Source organism: Phoenix dactylifera, chromosome 3 (assembly GCF_051530095.1).
Source record: "Phoenix dactylifera cultivar Ajwa chromosome 3, Ajwa_hap1_PhDact_Kaust_v1.1, whole genome shotgun sequence".
Classification (NCBI taxonomy): Eukaryota; Viridiplantae; Streptophyta; class Magnoliopsida; order Arecales; family Arecaceae; genus Phoenix; species Phoenix dactylifera.
In genome coordinates, this window is record NC_143192.1 from 21771463 (window position 1) to 21790258 (window position 18796).

An 18796-nucleotide genomic window follows, 5' to 3' on the forward strand; every position below is an offset into this window, starting at 1 on the left:
TCTTACGCCCCAGGCGAGCCACAACAACTCCCTACTGTCACATGCATATGCAGGATAAGACACCACACTGATCATGTAAATGCTGGCCAGTATCCAGAACAGAAATCCATCTCACATCTATATACTAAACAGCACCTCGCGGAAATTCTACATCCGCAGAAAGCCATACTGCACCTCGCGAGGTCTTACTATGTCCGGCGGCAAGCAGAATATAAGTCGTAGGACCGGCCGATCCTACGCCTAGGGCCGTGTCCCCCCTTGGAAGGGACTGGGCTCCGCCCACCCAGAAGGCTACTATGTGCACACAGGCCGATGTTCAACCCCATCGACTATAGGTGTCCTGTAGATACTGCCAAGCCATGCATAAATGTCAGAATGCACCCTTCCAATACTCTACTAAAAAGGAGTATAATCAAGACTACCACTCACTCGACCACGACCCAATCATAACTAACATCAGAGTTGTGAGTGAGAAGTTAAGGGAGTGCGATGCAACTCAATATACCACTAAGAAGGGCTCTACAAATTTTTGAAATAGAGAAAATGAAATCAATTTACAAAAGAAGTCATTTTACAATTCAGATCCAATTTAATTACTCATAAAGGAGTATAATCAAAGCTATCACTCACAAGTCTTTGAAATAGAGGAAATGAAATCAATTTACAAAAGAAATCATTTCACAATTCGGAATCAATTTGATTACTCATCAACCCCTCGTAATTCCTCTCAATGTTCCCTCAAATGCATGTACAGAATAATCAAGCATAGAGAATCAAGATTATAGAGGAATCTACTACAACAATTAATCAATAAGCTCAGGTGGAATCAAGTCACACTTGGCAACATTCATGAAAATGAATAAGGAATGTGGTCATGGTGCAAAGTACAAGCTCCCACTCACCTGTCAATCTGGCACAGCCCTGATACGCCTCCAAAAATCTACAGCTGGCAGTGGAAAACTTCTTCCTCTTGTTTTCTAGCTTCTTGCCCAACTGATACATGCATTTACAATACATTTAGGTTTGTATCAAGGGCCATAATCTACGTGCCAATTATAACATAGGAAACTTTAATTGATTCAACTCCCCCATTTCCTAAATCTTTTCTTTTCTTTCTTCTTTTTCTTTTTAATTAATTAACTCACCATTTATGTGTATTAGGGACTCCCTTGCATGAGTACAAGGTTCCTTTTAGCTTGATCTAGGCTTAATACTCTATTATAGCATGAAATCCCTTATTTTCCACCCGGATGAACAGTAATCCGGACTGACAGTGGGTTACTTCATCCCGATTTTGATCCACTTTCAGGACTCCAAATTTGATGAAATTTTTACCTAACATTCTACACTCATAGAGAATTCCAAAAAGGTAACATGCATCACTATCGAAGGCCGTTTGACCCTCAAAATAATTCGCCGAAGTTGGGACTTCGACACAGTTTTTCCGTAGTGCCGGAAAAATTTGTCGAAATCCGATTCTTCCTCTTTTAACCACCTCTACAACCCTTATCCGACCCCTCTAGACTATATCCACCCTTTGTATAGCCTAATGTCATCAAAAGACTAGATAGGGATGGATATTTACCTTTTCCTTTTTGGAAATCGAGGTTCTTGCATAGAGAGGAAGGAGACCTACGTTTTTTCCTTCAGCTGGAAGTGCAACCAGGATCCCTTTCCTCCTCGAATCCCCTTCCTCTTCTTCTTTCTTCTTCTTCTTCTTCTCTTTTTCTTTCTTTCTTTCCTCTGTTTCATGCCTGAGACTCCCTTCCTCTCTCTCTGTTTCATTCCGTCTGAGACTAACTCAAACCCTCCAATTAAGTCACATCAAGCACTATTCATCCTTTGTTTAATATTATTAAATTCTCATTTTGCCCCTAACACTTCAACATATCTACAACTATGCCATTATCTTTTGATTCCTTCCAATTTTACCCCTTATATCAATTTTAAAGGACTATTCTATCCCTTTTTATATAAATTTTTTTTTTGGGGTTATTACATCCTCCCCCCTTATATAAAATTCGTCCTCGAATTTAAAAGAGTAAATTACCTGATTACTCAAAGGGGTGAGTGTATCTGCTCTTCATATTCTGCTCGGTGTGGTATTGTAAATCAAATAAATTGAAAGTGTTTTACCTTCTATCTCTACCACACAGATAGGATACACATACTTCACTTTTATACTATCCTCTACAGGTGTACTAATAGCTAAGGGAATATGCATTAATATCTTATCCTTAGCTAACTTTTTAGCAAAATAAGGGGACACAAATGAATGGGTAGCTCCAGAATCAAATAACATTCTAGCTTTAATCTTATCAATGAGGAGCATACCTGTCACAGCTGCATTCGATGCTTGTGCCTCCTGTGGATTTACCGTGAACACCCGTCCTTGCCCTCTGCCTACTGGAGCTGATGGCTGAGATGGTCCAGCACTCTGCTGTGACGTTTGTGCTTGACCTCTGCCTCTGCCTACAGGCTCCCTACTACTAGGCCTGTCCATCTGCACAGAAGGGTAGGATGCCAAAGGCACAAACTGCTGGGTGGCACCCTGCGGGCATTCTCTGGCAAAATGACCTGGCTGTCCACATCTGTAGCACACTCCCTGGCCCATTCTGCATCTGCTAGGGTGCTGCTTCCCACATATGCCACACACTGGCCATGATTAGAACCCGAATTCAGTTCTGACTATAGTGACTGGAGGACGAGGTACTGATGGTTGAAAAGTATCTTGTGATTGACCTCTTCTCCTCCATTTCCTCTTACGTGGGGCAGGAGGAGCTGAGCGTACAGATTGCTCCGTCGGGCCCTCCGAGAGATCTACTCCCTCAGATCTACCTCTACTGCTTTGCTCCTTCTCCACACTCATTTTCCTCTGTTCTCTTTCAGCTCTTTCCTCTTTGTTTCTGGTCTCCCACTGTTTTGCTTTATCTATCAGCCTAGACAAGGTGGGGACCTCTACTGCCAGTACTACATTATAAAGCGGGAAAATCAGGCCCCGCCTGAATCTTTCTATCCTAGCAGCTTCAGTGGGGATGATGTAAGGAGCATACTTCCCCAATCTAGTGAACTCACGAGTGTACTCAAATACGCTCATTCCGGGCATCTGCTTCAGCCTCTCAAACTGAAGAGCCCGATTTTGCCTCTCAGCCGGAGACAAAAACTCATCCATCACTGCTTGCCTGAACTCTTCCCAGGTTGGAGGATTCCTACTGTACAATCTGTCCTCCACTTGTCTCTGGTACCAGTCCCAGGCATCTTCCTTCATTGTAAGCCCTACAAGTTCTATAGCTCTTGCATCAGAACAGGGCAGTCTCCGTTTCATCTTTTCAGTCTCCTCCAGAAATCTCTGAGGATCTTCACCTTCTTCCCCCTTAAACTCCGGAGTTCTGAGCCTAAGAAATTCCTGTATAGTAATCCCCTCATCATCTAGAGCCCTCTGGGCCAAAATTCTTGGCACTGGTACAGGAGGTGGGATGGATACTACTGACGGGGCAGGAGGTTTCCCCCGAGCAATCTGCTCTCTCAGAGCCTGATTCTCCGCCAGTAACTGTTCCATCAATGCATCTCTACTTCCTACCTTTCCTTGATCATTAACCCTCCGTCTATCAGCAGGAGGAGATTTTTTTCTTTGGGGCTCGACATGTGCAGAATCCGCATCCAATGCTATATCTGGCTCCATCCTCCTTCCAGGACGAGTAGGTCCTCTCCTTGGAGGTATTCTTTATATGTCTCTAAAAGAGTCAAAAAGAAAGGGCGGTCGTTACACACTGAGTCATAATATATTTTACTAAATTATAAATGACTCATAAATTAATATACAGAAAAATCCTATGCTCCATAGTATAATCCTATACTTAATCCTGACTCACCCTATTGCTCTGACAGGACTCTTCTTTAACCTTTGCTCTGATACCACCTCTTGTCACGACCCCCGCCCCATTCTCGGCGGGCCGCCGCGATGGTCCTAGGGTGCGGATAGGCATAAGGCCACCAGCCACCGCGTAGAACCATACTACCTATCAATCATCAATAAATCTTGAAAAATTTGGCATGATACATGCACAAAATGATCACTTTTTCTATAGTGACCTGTCAGGATTATCTCAATACATACAACAACACTACCTGTCAGAGCAGCAATCACATAATCTATCACATAATAAACCTGGACAATATATATCAATACATCATCTCAAGCATATAACTCATCTGTATAAAAATCTGGTTTCCATTCCATCCATGGTCAAACCCATATCCACAACAGGATCTATGACTGTAATTATACACTATATACAATAGAAGGTTTATAATACACCAAAATGTATAAACCTTTATCTATATTATACTATACTATACTATGGAGCGGCACAGCTAGCAGGCAATCTCTAACCCTGCTCCTCTCTATACAATACCTGCCCTGCAATCAAAAACACCAAACTGGGGAGTGAGTATATAAATACTCAGTGAGTGGAGTAGAGAGTACTATACATATGAGACAAGATATAATCATGGCTCGAGGTGAAATCTCAAGAGCATATGAGCAGTCGTCAAGAACAGGGTACACATAACTCAACATAAGAAATAAGGAGTAAATTATCACAATCCCAATCAACTCATCTGGAGCATATATAGAATAATCAAATAAGTATGTATGATAATATGAATATGCTCAACAGGTCATATGTTGACCCCCTAATGGATTTTGATGAATACAACACACTAGAGTATAATTCCATTTGTCTTAACAATTTAATTGAGGATTTCATGTGTTTTATTAAAAATATTGTTAAGAAAGAACATAATTTTTAAGGATTTATTGAAGAATTTTTTAAATGAAGAAAATAGATCAGGGACAGCCGAGACGTCTCCGGGTTGTCTCAGAGACGTCTCTGGCACAAACAGGAAGAACTGGCACGTCGGAAGACGTCCCCGGCACCTGGCGAGGCGTCTCGCAGGGTCGGAGTCGACTCTCTCAGTAGCAGAGTCGACTCTCTCAGTGGCGGCAGAAAGGCAGATTTCAAGTGATATACGCGAGCCGTCCCCACAGTACGCGGAGTCGTCCCCGCAAGTAAAAAGCAGACTTCCCGAGTCGTCCCCGAGGTAGCGGAGACGGCTCTCTCAGGGTTTTCCAGAGAATGTCTTTTTCGGTGACAAAGCAGCGGAGACGTCCCCTGAAAGAGCGGAGTCGACTCTCTCAGAGAATTTCAGAAGACATATTTTTTGGAGATAAAGAAGCGGAGTCGTCCCCGAGGGAGCGGAGTCGTCCCCATGCAAAAAGCACAAACAAGCTGAGACGTCCCCGTAAAGTGCCGAGACGACCCTCTCAGAAAAACAGAAAAACAAGGATTCAAACCATTCATCAGCGGAGTCGTCCCCGTAAAGCGCCGAGTCGACCCCAAACAACGTCAAAAGTAAAATCTTGTAGCCGAGACGTCTCTCGTTGAAGCGGAGACGTCTCCGGAGCGCCTGGGACGCGACTGACAACTTTTGCAGGTTTGGTTTGAATTTCAAATCTCTTTTACTTTATCTCTAACGGCTATATTTGCTTTTTGGGCTATAAAAGGGACCTCTTAAGTGCTTCTCAACAACTTCTAACAAACCCAAAGCTAGATCATTCAAGAGAGAAGCAAGAGAGAGAGATTCAAGGGAGTTAGTGCATTCAAGTGAAGAAATCAAGTGTTTTCAAGCTTCCCAAGTGATTTCAAGCTCAACTACTTTCTTCCGCTCGGGATTCAAAGCTCACACTCAAGCCTACGCGATCCACATCGGAAGAATCATCATTTCCCATGCTTCCAACGGCAAAAGGATTCTTCCGGGTTTTAAAGTTTATCATTGTTATATTTGCTTATTTAAAGCTTTCCAATCTTTTGTAAAACTCTTTCAATATCGTGCTTGTTCCAGTCAAGGGACTTGGAACAAGGGAAAGGCGTCCCAAGCCTAGGTGAAATTGGGGGTTATAGGGTTTGTTGTTAGCCCGGTGTAAAACAACGAGTTGGGTAGTGCACTCGCAAAACTACCGGACTGTAATCTTGGATTATAGTAGAAATTCCCAAAGGTGCTTTGGGGAGTGGATGTAGGAGCAGTGGAAGCTCCGAACCACTATAAAACCGTGTGTTTGCGATTGGTTGTTTTCATACCTCTATCTTTGCTTTAGTTCATTCATTTGTGCGTTTTACCTTTTAAATAGTCAAAAAGTTTTAAAACACCCAATTCACCCCCCTCTTGGGTGACCATCTCTGGGCAACAAGTGGTATCAGAGCGGGTGCTCTGTGTATTTCTTGAAAGACCTAACCGTCTTAGCCAAAGATCTAGATGGCAACACCCTTTAACAATGTTCCTGCTGAGGGGCAAGCAACCAATAGACCTCCACTCTTCAATGGGACAAATTATACCTATTGGAAGACTAGAATGAGGATCTTCATTCAAGCACAAGACTATGCCTTGTGGAGGGTTATAGTCAAGGGACCACAAGAACCATCACACATGGTTAATGGCATTCAAGTTCCCAAACCTGAGGAGGATTGGGATGAGAATGATGATAGGATGGCTCAACTCAATTCTAGAGCCATGAACTCATTATTTTGTGCTCTAGATGTAAATGAGTTTAATAGAGTCTCCACATGTAGTTCCGCTATGGAAATATGGAATAGGCTTGAAGTTACCCACGAGGGTACAAATCAAGTCAAAGAGTCCAAAGTGAACATTCTAGTTCACAAATATGAGTTGTTTAAGATGGAACCCAATGAAACCATCACATGCATGTTTACACGCTTTACCGATATAATTAATGGTCTAAAGAGTTTGGGTAAATCTTATACTAATCCAAAACTTGTGAGTAAAATTCTCAGGTCTTTGCCGAAAGCATGGGAAGCAAAGGTCACGGCAATTATAGAAGCCAAAGACCTCAACACCTTGGGACTAGAACAACTTTTGGGCTCATTGATGACGCATGAGCTCACGATGAAGCAACATGAAGATGATTTGCCAAAGAAGAAGACAATTGCACTCAAGGCTACTTCGAGTGTGTGTGAAGAAGAAAGTAGTGAGAGTGAGGAAGAAAGCGAGGACGAGGACTTGGGTTTGATAGTTAGGAAGTTTAAAAAATTCATGAGGAAAAAGAAACCCTTCCCAAGGAAAAAGTTTGGAGGAAGAAATGATTGGGAAAAAGAAAAAGAAAAAGAAAGAGACCCAATCATATGCTATAATTGCAAGAGACCGGGACACATTCATTCCGAATGCCCTCAACAAAATAAGCATTTTGGAAAGAAGAAGAAGAAGGCATTGAAGGCAACATGGGATGATAGTGACACATCATCCTCCGAGGAAGAGAAGGAAGAGACCGCCAATTTGTGCTTCATGGCGTTCAAAGACGACGAGGTATGTCAAAATTCAACTATAAATTTTACTTTAGAAGAATTGTATGAAGCTTTTCAAGAATTTATGAGTGATTGTAGTATGTTAGGAGCAAAGAATAAAGAGTTAAAAGCCTCCAATCAAAAACTGAAAGAAGATATTGAAAACCTATTGATTGAGAAGGAGAGCGTTAAAAATATTAACACCATTGACCTAGAAAATAAAAATTTAAAACTTAGCATTGAAAATGAAACGGCAAAAACACTAATTAAGGAATTAAATCTAAAAGTAAAATCCCTACTCGATAATAATACCTCACTTGCACAAAATGTTGAATCCCTTAAAAAGGATAAGGAAGAACTAGTTAAAGAAAATTTAAATCTTAAGAATGAGGTACATAAGTACAAACCAATTGTTGAAAAATTTACACAAAGCTCTGAAAAATTAAATCTTATTCTTTCAAATCAAAGAGCTGTTTTTAATAAAGCCGGATTAGGATATAAAACTAACAAACAACAAAAGTATCTAAAGAATTTCTTTGTACAAGCAAAAGATGTAAAAACTGAAAAACCTACATGCTTTCATTGTGGAAAGAATGGACATAAAGCCTACTCTTGTATTCAAAGAAAGATCCAAACTAACAAGAGTACATTTGTAAAAGCTAAAAACATAACTAAAGTATGGGTGCCTAAGGGAACCAACTACACTAACCACGAAGGACCCAAGAAAACTTGGGTACCTAAGAGCTTCACATGATCACTTTGTAGGTATGCCTTGCAGCCGGGAATAAAAAGAGAATGTGGTATCTTGATAGTGGTTGCTCAAGGCATATGACCGGTGACAAGAGTCTCTTCGTCACCTTGAAGTCAAAAGAAGGAGGAGTAGTCACATTCGGAGACAATGCTAAAGGTCAAATCATTGGTGTTGGTAAAATCTCCATATCACCCTCCTCATTTATTGATAATGTATTGTTAGTTAATGGACTAAAACATAATTTATTAAGTATAAGTCAATTCTGTGACAAAGGCTCTAAAGTGTCATTTGAATCATCACTATGCATAGTTAGTAGTCCAATTGACAATGAGATCATACTCACAGGACATAGGCATGGAAATGTTTACATGATAGATCTTGATGATCTCACCATGAAGGATGGCCAATGTCTTATAGCCATGGATCCCAAAGTCAATGAGACTAGTTGGTTATGGCATCGTAGGTTAGGACATGCTAGCATGGATTTAATTTCTAAATTGATCACAAAAGATCTAGTCAAAGGACTACCAAAGATAGATTTTGAAAAGAACAAAATTTGTGCTGCATGTCAATTAGGGAAACAAACGAGAAGCTCTTTCAAGTCTAAAAACATAGTCTCAACAACAAAACCCTTAGAACTAATTCACATGGATTTGTTTGGACCCACTAGAACTGCTAGTCTAGGGGGTAAGAAATTTGGTCTTGTAATTGTTGATGATTTTTCACGTTTTACATGGGTTTCATTTCTTGCACACAAAGATGAGTCCTTTTCCGCTTTCATCAAGTTTCATAATAGAGTTTCGAATGAACTCAATCTTAAACTAAAAGCAATTAGGAGTGATCATGGTACCGAGTTTGAAAATCAGCACTTTGAAAAGTTTTGTGACGAAAATGGTATCAATCACAATTTCTCGGCCCCTAGGACACCCCAACAAAATGGGGTGGTAGAAAGGAAGAATCGCACACTAGCAGATATGGCTCGTACCATGTTGTGCGAATCGGATCTACCAAGATATTTTTGGGCTGAAGCAATAAATACTGCATGTCACATTTTAAACCGTGCATTAGTTAGATCTATTTTAAAGAAAACACCTTATGAGTTAATGAAAAATAAGAAGCCCAATATAAGCTACTTTCATGTATTCGGTTGTAGGTGTTTTATTTTAAACAATGAAAAGGACAATCTAAGTAAATTTAGTGCTAAATCAGATGAGGGGATCTTCTTAGGTTATTCCTCATCTAGTAGAGCATACAGGATCTTCAACAAGAAAACTCTCGTTGTTGAAGAATCCATTCATGTTGTTTTTGATGAAGCTAATGGAGATTCTTCTAGAAAAGAAGAAGATAATGATGCAGGTATACTTGAAGACAGAATGAAGGAGTTCTCCAAACAAGACAAACAACTTGAAGATGAAGTCAAAGAAGATACAATTCAGCAAGATGAAGAAGATCAACCCCAAGCAAGAAATCAAGATCTTCCTAAGGAATGGAGGTATGCACATGGTCATCCAAGGGATCTAATCCTTGGTGATCCTTCGCAAGGGGTAAGAACAAGATCCTCTCTAAATACTAGTAATTATCTTGCTTTCGTCTCACAAATAGAGCCTAAATCACTAGAAGAAGCCGAAAAAGATGATAATTGGATGAATGCTATGCAAGAGGAATTAAACCAATTTGAAAGAAATCAAGTTTGGACTTTAATGAAAAGACCCCCTAATGTTTCAATTATAGGCACCAAATGGGTATATAGAAATAAACTAGATGAAGATGGAATAGTAACAAGAAACAAAGCTAGGCTAGTGGCCAAAGGCTATAATCAGGAGGAAGGAATAGATTTTGATGAAACTTTTGCTCCTGTTGCTAGGTTAGAAGCTATTAGACTACTTTTGGCATATGCATGCTTTATGGATTTTAAACTCTATCAAATGGATGTAAAAAGTGCATTTTTAAATGGTTATATAATGGAGAAAGTTTATGTAGGACAACCTCCAGGTTTTGAAAACCATTTACATCCAGATTACGTTTATAAATTGCATAAAGCATTGTATGGACTTAAGCAAGCTCCTAGGGCATGGTATGAAAGACTAAGTAATTTCCTAATTGAAAACAAATTTAAGAGAGGAAATGTAGATAAAACCCTCTTTATTAAAAGAAAAGGAAATGACTTATTGCTTGTACAAATTTATGTGGATGATATAATTTTTGGTGCTACTAATGATAGCCTTTGTCAAGAGTTTGCCAAGCTTATGCAGGGAGAATTTGAAATGAGCATGATGGGTGAGCTCAACTTCTTCCTTGGGCTACAAATAAAACAATCAGAGGAAGGCATCTTCATCAGTCAGTCCAAATATATCAAGGAAATGTTGGAGAAATTCAAGATGAAGGATGCAAAGGAAATCAGCACACCCATGGGCTCAAGTTGCAAGCTTGACAAAGATGAAAAAGGTAAAAGTATAGACTGCAAATTGTACAGAGGTATGATAGGCTCTTTACTTTACCTTACTGCTAGTAGACCAGATATATTATTCAGTGTTTGTATGTGTGCTAGATACCAAGCATGTCCTAAGGAATCACACTTGCAAGCTGTTAAAAGAATTTTTAGATATCTAGTAGGAATATCTAATGTAGGCTTATGGTATTCTAAACAATCTGACATAAATTTAATTGCTTATTCCGATGCTGATTTTGCCGGGTGCAAACTCGACAGAAAAAGCACAAGTGGCACATGTCAATTCTTGGGTGCTAATTTGGTTTCTTGGTTTAGCAAGAAACAGAATTCAGTTGCCTTGTCCACAGCTGAGGCTGAGTACATTGCAGCTGGAAGCTGTTGTGCCCAAGTTCTTTGGATTAAGCAACAACTTGAAGACTTCGGCATCAAAATGGACAACATACCAATTAAATGTGATAATACAAGTGCAATTAATTTAACAAAAAATCCTGTCCAACACTCTAAATCAAAGCATATAGAGATTAGACATCATTTTATTAGGGATCATGTGCTGAAAAATGATGTGATGATTGAATATGTATGTACTGAAAATCAATTGGCCGATATCTTCACAAAGCCCCTTTGTAAAGATAGGTTCAACTTCTTAAGAAATGCTTTGAGCTTGTATGACCCTAGCAAATAAATTCAGCTTGTATTGCAATGCCTTGCTACTCAAAAAAACTAGTAATCCACCTCAAGGTCAACATACGTGAAAGCATGAATCCATCTAAGCTAAATGACGAACTGTTTGACTTTCCGGAGGATGGTTACCCTCCCTTGGACTCTTCATAGAGATATTTTCAGAGCCTATTTCATAGGTATTCGAAATTTGGTCAAACATTCCTCATTTCAACATTAATAATTCAAAAATCATTATTAAACCTCTATAGGATGTATTATTAAGGGGGAGGATCACAAACAAACTCATTCTGTATTCACCTAAAGAAATCATAATTAGTGTGATTAAATGAAACAAATTGGGAAAAGATAAAAATCAGTCTGAAATTTTTCAGTGCCGGAGACGTCTCTGGCAAATCGCAGAGACGTCCCCCCGGCAAGACGTCTCGCCTTAGTCGCGGAGACGTCTCGAGGACCGAACGAGGGTTTCTTAAAATAGGTCGAAACAGCTCGAGCCGACCCGAGCTATCCCTTTCATCCCCGACAAAAACAAAAACCCTAGCCTCCATTTTCTCTCCAACACAAACCCTAGCCTCTTTCTCCTCATTTTCCTAGGTTTTCCATTCAATGGCACCTAAAAGAGCTAGGAGGACCGGTGGGAGGCGTCCTAGGGCAGCGGCCGACGGTGAGGAACGGAGGGAAGAACCTTCCGCGCTGTCTCCTCCGGTTGCTCCGCCAACCACGACCATTTCCTGTGCAAATCGCACAGTGACGACCGGTAGGTACATAGACTTTGCATTTCTAGATAGTGAGGGGTTCTCTATTGGAGAGAGACTCCGTGCCCAAGGGTGGAAATACCTTTGTACCCTCAATACTTCGACCTACCCCGGCCTTGTTAGAGAAATGTTTAGTAATATGGCCTTAGGGGACTTAGGGTACACTGCATATGTCCGGGGGACATTGGTAGAAATTAATGAGGATATTCTATCCACTGTTCTGCAAATTCCTAAAGATGGTGAGGCTCCGACCTCACATCCCCAAAGGGAAATAGCCCTAAACTTGCTTCTAGGAAGAGAGGACTGCGACCCTCTTGATGTAGTCAACTCCCAAGACCTAAATGCCGAAATGAGACTACTTCTAAGTATTGTCAACCGGGTCTTGTTTTCTAAAACCGGTCGCTTCGATTTTGTTTCAGAGCGAGATTTAGTTATCATGCACCATATCCTACTAGGGATTCCTCTAAACCTCCCTAGACTTATGTTGAACTACATTGCTCTATGTCATAGGTATTCTAGGTTTAGTATACCCTATGGCATGATTTTTACCCTACTCTTCAAACACTTCAAAGTTCCCATTCCAGAAAATGAGCCTGCAAAACCCTTGAGAAACACCGACTATTATAATGAGGGCACAATGCGAAGAATGGAGTTTCAAAAGGTAGATGGGTCTTGGGTCAAGGTACCAAAAAGAAAAGTTCAAACCCTAGAGCCTGAGATCCCACATCAGGAGTCTGACCACCACTCTCCTCCACCTAGCCACATGGACTTTCCTGATATACCCTCCAGCTCAGCTGGACGTTCCACATCCATGCCACCACCTCCTCCAGTCAGTGGGCCCTACTCCCTATCAGAAGACCAGATGCGCACTTTAGCATCTGTAATTTGCCAGCAGATGAGGGAGGAGATGAGATCGATGATCTCTACTGAGTTGGCCCCCATCAGAGCCTCACATGAAGGGATTCTACAAGAGATGAAGGAAATTAGAGCTCAGATAGAAGCTACAGCGCAAGAACTAGTTAGTGTGAATGCCACCCAAGCCTTCAGATCAATTGAGCTACAAGATAGCTTGAGGACCATCTCAAATAGCCTTCAAGAGTTGACAAGCCCTGGAGGAAATGTGGGCACCTTGGTTGCCCAACTTAGAGGAAGAATTGAAAGGGCAACCATAGAATTTGAAGCACTAGTGGCAGCCTTCCATCAGTCACAGGGAGATCAATTCAGAGCACTGCTAGATTCCATCAATGCTTTCATAGATGCAGCTGCTAGGGCTTATGAGCAACGTCGCCGATGAGGGACATTTTGTAGACATCTAGGGATCTTCTTTTTGTAAACCCTAGGCTATTTTGAAACACTTTTTGTATTAGAAATCAATACTTGTAATGATTTCTTCTTTTAACTTTGTACTGACCTCAAAGGTTTACAATGATACATGAATACAATTTCTTTTGAAACTTTGTGTACATTGCTAACTCTGTGTATGTGATTCTGTGATTGTGTATGTGATCTTGTGATGTGCCATAAAAATCTCATAGCATGCCTTAAGTGGTAAAATTTAACACAACTTATCAATGCATATGACACAGGTGGAGCACATCTTGTGATAACTATGATTAACAAAAAGAGGAGTCTGAAATGAATACCAAAACAAAGGGGGAGTGATATGAATGACTAAATTCATTAATAGAAATAACTTGGACAGGGGGAGCACAACTTGAATATCCTTGAGTGGTTCATGGAAATATGCTGAATTTTACTAGGAAGTATGCTTTAAGCACCTAAGGATAATTTGTCCCCTTCATTGTTGATGACAAAAAGGGGGAATAGATATAATAGAACTTATAGAACTTATATATTGAGTAGACCCAATATGGATATTAGATACATTGGAATGCAAAATTTATGGGAAAATAAAGTAGATATATATATATATATATATGGAGTAGAACTTAATTATGAAATGCAAAAAGGGGGAGTAGAACCAATATGGATATTGGATACATTGGAATGCAAAATACGAAATTCATACTCCAAAGTTGAATTAGAAAAGATAAAATTGAAGAATATTGGCTTTAAGATAATTGCCCTTCTGAAAAGAAAGGGGGAGTCAAAAAGAACTTAGCTTTCAATTATCTTTAGCATCAATATTTCATTTTAACTTGATTCAAATTCAGTTGATATGCTAAAATTGCTCAAGGGCTATTAAGATTAATTTTATGCATAAGGATAGAACTGAAAATTGACTATTTTAAATTATGCACATTGTGTCTAGTTCTAATCAAAACATTAGACTTGTATATCTGAACAAATACTGTGTATATGTTTAAATTTCGAATTTTGCATATACTCAGTGTTTTGTCATCATCAAAAAGGGGGAGATTGTTGACCCCCTAATGGATTTTGATGAATACAACACACTAGAGTATAATTCCATTTGTCTTAACAATTTAATTGAGGATTTCATGTGTTTTATTAAAAATATTGTTAAGAAATGTCTAGGCATGTTCCCATAATTTTTAAGGATTTATTGAAGAATTTTTGAAATGAAGAAAACAGATCAGGGACAGCCGAGACGTCTCCGGGTTGTCTCAGAGACGTCTCTGGCACAAACAGGAAGAACTGGCACGTCGGGAGACGTCCCCGGCATCTGGGAGGCGTCTCGCAGGGTCGGAGTCGACTCTCTCAGTAGCAGAGTCGACTCTCTCAGTGGCGGCAGAAAGGCAGATTTCAAGTGATATACGCGAGCCGTCCCCACAGTACGCGGAGTCGTCCCCGCAAGTAAAAAGCAGACTTCCCGAGTCGTCCCCGAGGTAGCGGAGACGGCTCTCTCAGGGTTTTCCAGAGAATGTCTTTTTCGGTGACAAAGCAGCGGAGACGTCCCCTGAAAGAGCGGAGACGACTCTCTCAGAGAATTCCAGAAGACATGTTTTTCGGAGATAAAGAAGCGGAGTCGTCCCCGAGGGAGCGGAGTCGTCCCCATGCAAAAAGCACAAACAAGCCGAGACGTCCCCGTAAAGTGCCGAGACGACCCTCTCAGAAAAACAGAAAAACAAGGATTCAAACCATTCATCAGCGGAGTCGTCCCCGTAAAGCGCCGAGTCGACCCCAAACAACGTCAAAAGTAAAATCTTGTAGCCGAGACGTCTCTCGTTGAAGCGGAGACGTCTCCGGAGCGCCTGGGACGCGACTGACAACTTTTGCAGGTTTGGTTTGAATTTCAAATCTCTTTTACTTTATCTCTAACGGCTATATTTGCTTTTTGGGCTATAAAAGGGACCTCTTAAGTGCTTCTCAACAACTTCTAACAAACCCAAAGCTAGATCATTCAAGAGAGAAGCAAGAGAGAGAGATTCAAGGGAGTTAGTGCATTCAAGTGAAGAAATCAAGTGTTTTCAAGCTTCCCAAGTGATTTCAAGCTCAACTACTTTCTTCCGCTCGGGATTCAAAGCTCACACTCAAGCCTACGCGATCCACATCGGAAGAATCATCATTTCCCACGCTTCCAATGGCAAAAGGATTCTTCCGGGTTTTAAAGTTTATCATTGTTATATTTGCTTATTTAGAGCTTTCCAATCTTTTGTAAAACTCTTTCAATATCGTGCTTGTTCCAGTCAAGGGACTTGGAACAAGGAAAAGGCGTCCCAAGCCTAGGTGAAATTGGGGGTTATAGGGTTTGTTGTTAGCCCGGTGTAAAACAACGAGTTGGGTAGTGCACTCGCAAAACTACCGGACTGTAATCTTCGATTATAGTGGAAATTCCCAAAGGTGCTTTCGGGAGTGGATGTAGGAGCAGTGGAAGCTCTGAACCACTATAAAATCGTGTGTTTGCGATTGGTTGTTTTCATACCTCTATCTTTGCTTTAGTTCATTCATTTGTGCGTTTTACCTTTTAAATAGTCAAAAAGTTTTAAAACACCCAATTCACCCCCCTCTTGGGTGACCATCTCTGGGCAACATCATAGTACTGAATCATATAAATCAGGTGTCAATAGGCTGAATCATCAACAAGACAGCTATCGGGAGGTGGGTTTTACGCCCCAGGCGAACCAGCAACAACTCCCTACTATCACATGCATATGCAGGATAAGACACCATATCGATAATGTAAATGCTAGACAACTGTCGGGAGGTGGGTTTTACGCCCCAGGCGAACCACAACAACTCCCTACTGTCACATGCATATGCAGGATAAGACACCATATCGATAATGTAAATGCTAGACAGCTGTCGGGAGGTGGGTTTTACGCCCCAGGCGAACCAGCAACAACTCCCTACTGCCATATGCATGCATAGAATATAACACCACACCAATATATAAATCAGGGTGTTAATATGCGAAGTCACCACTAGACAGCTGTCGGGAGGTGGGTCTTACGCCCCAGGCAAGCCACAACAACTCCCTACTGTCACATGCATATGCAGGATAAGACACCACACTGATCATGTAAATGCTGGCCAGTATCCAGAACAGAAATCCATCTCACATCTATATACTAAACGGCACCTCGCGGAAATTCTACATCCGCGGAAAGCCATACTGCACCTCGCGAGGTCTTACTATGCCCGGCGGCAAGCAGAATATAAGTCGTAGGACCGGCCGATCCTACGCCTAGTGCCGTGTCCCCCCTAGGAAGGGACTGGGCTCCGCCCACCCAGAAGGCTACTATGTGCACACAGGCCGATGTTCAACCCCATCGACTATAGGTGTTCTGTAGATACTGCCAAGCCATGCATAAATGCCAGAATGCACCCTTCCAATACTCTACTAAAAAGGAGTATAATCAAGACTACCACTCACTCGACCACGACCCAATCATAACTAACATCAGAGTTGTGAGTGAGAAGTCAAGGGAGTGCGATGCAACTCAATATACCACTAAGAAGGGCTCTACAAATCTTTGAAATAGAGAAAATGAAATCAATTTACAAAAGAAGTCATTTCACAATTCAGATCCAATATAATTACTCATAAAGGAGTATAATCAAAGCTATCACTCACAAGTCTTTGAAATAGAGGAAATGAAATCAATTTACAAAAGAAATCATTTCACAATTCGGAATCAATTTGATTACTCATCAACCCCTCGTAATTCCTCTCAATGTTCCCTCAAATGCATGTACAGAATAATCAAGCATAGAGAATCAAGATTATAGAGGAATCTACTACAACAATTAATCAATAAGCTCAGGTGGAATCAAGTCACACTTGGCAACATTCATGAAAAAGAATAAGGAATGTGGTCATGGTGCAAAGTACAAGCTCCCACTCACCTGTCAATCTGGCACAGCCCTGATACGCCTCCAAAAATCTACAGCTGGCAGTGGAAAACTTCTTCCTCTTGTTTCCTAGCTTCTTGCCCAACTGATACATGCATTTACAATATATTTAGGTTTGTATCAAGGGCCATAATCTACGTGCCAATTATAACTTAGGGAACTTTAACTGATTCAACTCTCCCGTTTTCTAAATCTTTTCTTTTCTTTCTTCTTTTTCTTTTTAATTAATTAACTCACCATTTATGTGTATTAGGGACTCTCTTGCATGAGTACAAGGTTCCTTTTAGCTTGATCTAGGCTTAATACTCTATTATAGCATGAAATCCCTTATTTTCCACCCGGATGAACAGTAATCCAGACTGATAGTGGGTTACTTCATCCCGATTTTGATCCACTTTCAGGACTCTAAATTTGATGAAATTTTTACCTAACATTCTACACTCATAGAGAATTCCAAAAAGGTAACATGCATCACTATCGGAGGCCGTTTGACCCCCAAAATAATTCGCCGAAGTTGGGACTTCGACACAGTTTTTCCGTAGTGCCGGAAAAATTTGTCGAAATCCGATTCTTCCTCTTTTAACCACCTCTACAACCCTTATCTGACCCCTCTAGACTATATCCACCCTTTGTATAGCCTAATGTCATCAAAAGACTAGATAGGGATGGATATTTACCTTTTCCTTTTTGGAAATCGAGGTCCTTGCATAGAGAGGAAGGAGACCTACGTTTTTTCCTTCAGCTGGAAGTGCAACCGGGATCCCTTTCCTCCTCGAATCCCCTTCCTCTTCTTCTTTCTTCTTCTTCTTCTTCTCTTTTTCTTTCTTTCTTTCCTTTGTTTCATGCCTGAGACTCCCTTCCTCTCTCTCTATTTCATTCCGTCTGAGACCAACTCAAACCCTCCAATTAAGTCACATCAAGCACTATTCATCCTTTGTTTAATATTATTAAATTCCCATTTTGCCCCTAACACTTCAACATATCTACAACTATGCCATTATCTTTTGATTCCTTCCAATTTTACCCCTTATATCAATTTTAAAGGGCTATTATATCCTTTTTTATATAAAATTTTTTTTTTGGGGTTATTACAGGTATGCCACACAGGTGAAGTGTAGGAGTACATTTCACTGAACGTGACCAATTCCGGAACGCTCTACTGTCGAGAGATGTTCCGAGTGGATATGGGTATAAGTTTGGCCCTCTGACCTGAGACCGCAACCTGTGACTAGCAAGCAACTCACTGTACTTTGGTACCGGACTACCTGAATTTCTAATTCAGTGACGGAAGGTCACTGGGTGCAGTCAAGTACTTGCGTAGTCAGTTGTGAGTCAAGATGGAATTGACCCCTCCTGAAAACAGGAGATAATGTCTTGTGATTAATTTAGCAAAACCTTGGCCAGGGTAATCCCAGTGAGGAGTCACGGGATATCTAAAGTTAATCACATAATGGATGTACTAATTATAGGGTTGACAGTGAGCTCTAAGTCATCCTGGCATTAGGAGTCAAAGGGATTGAATTATACA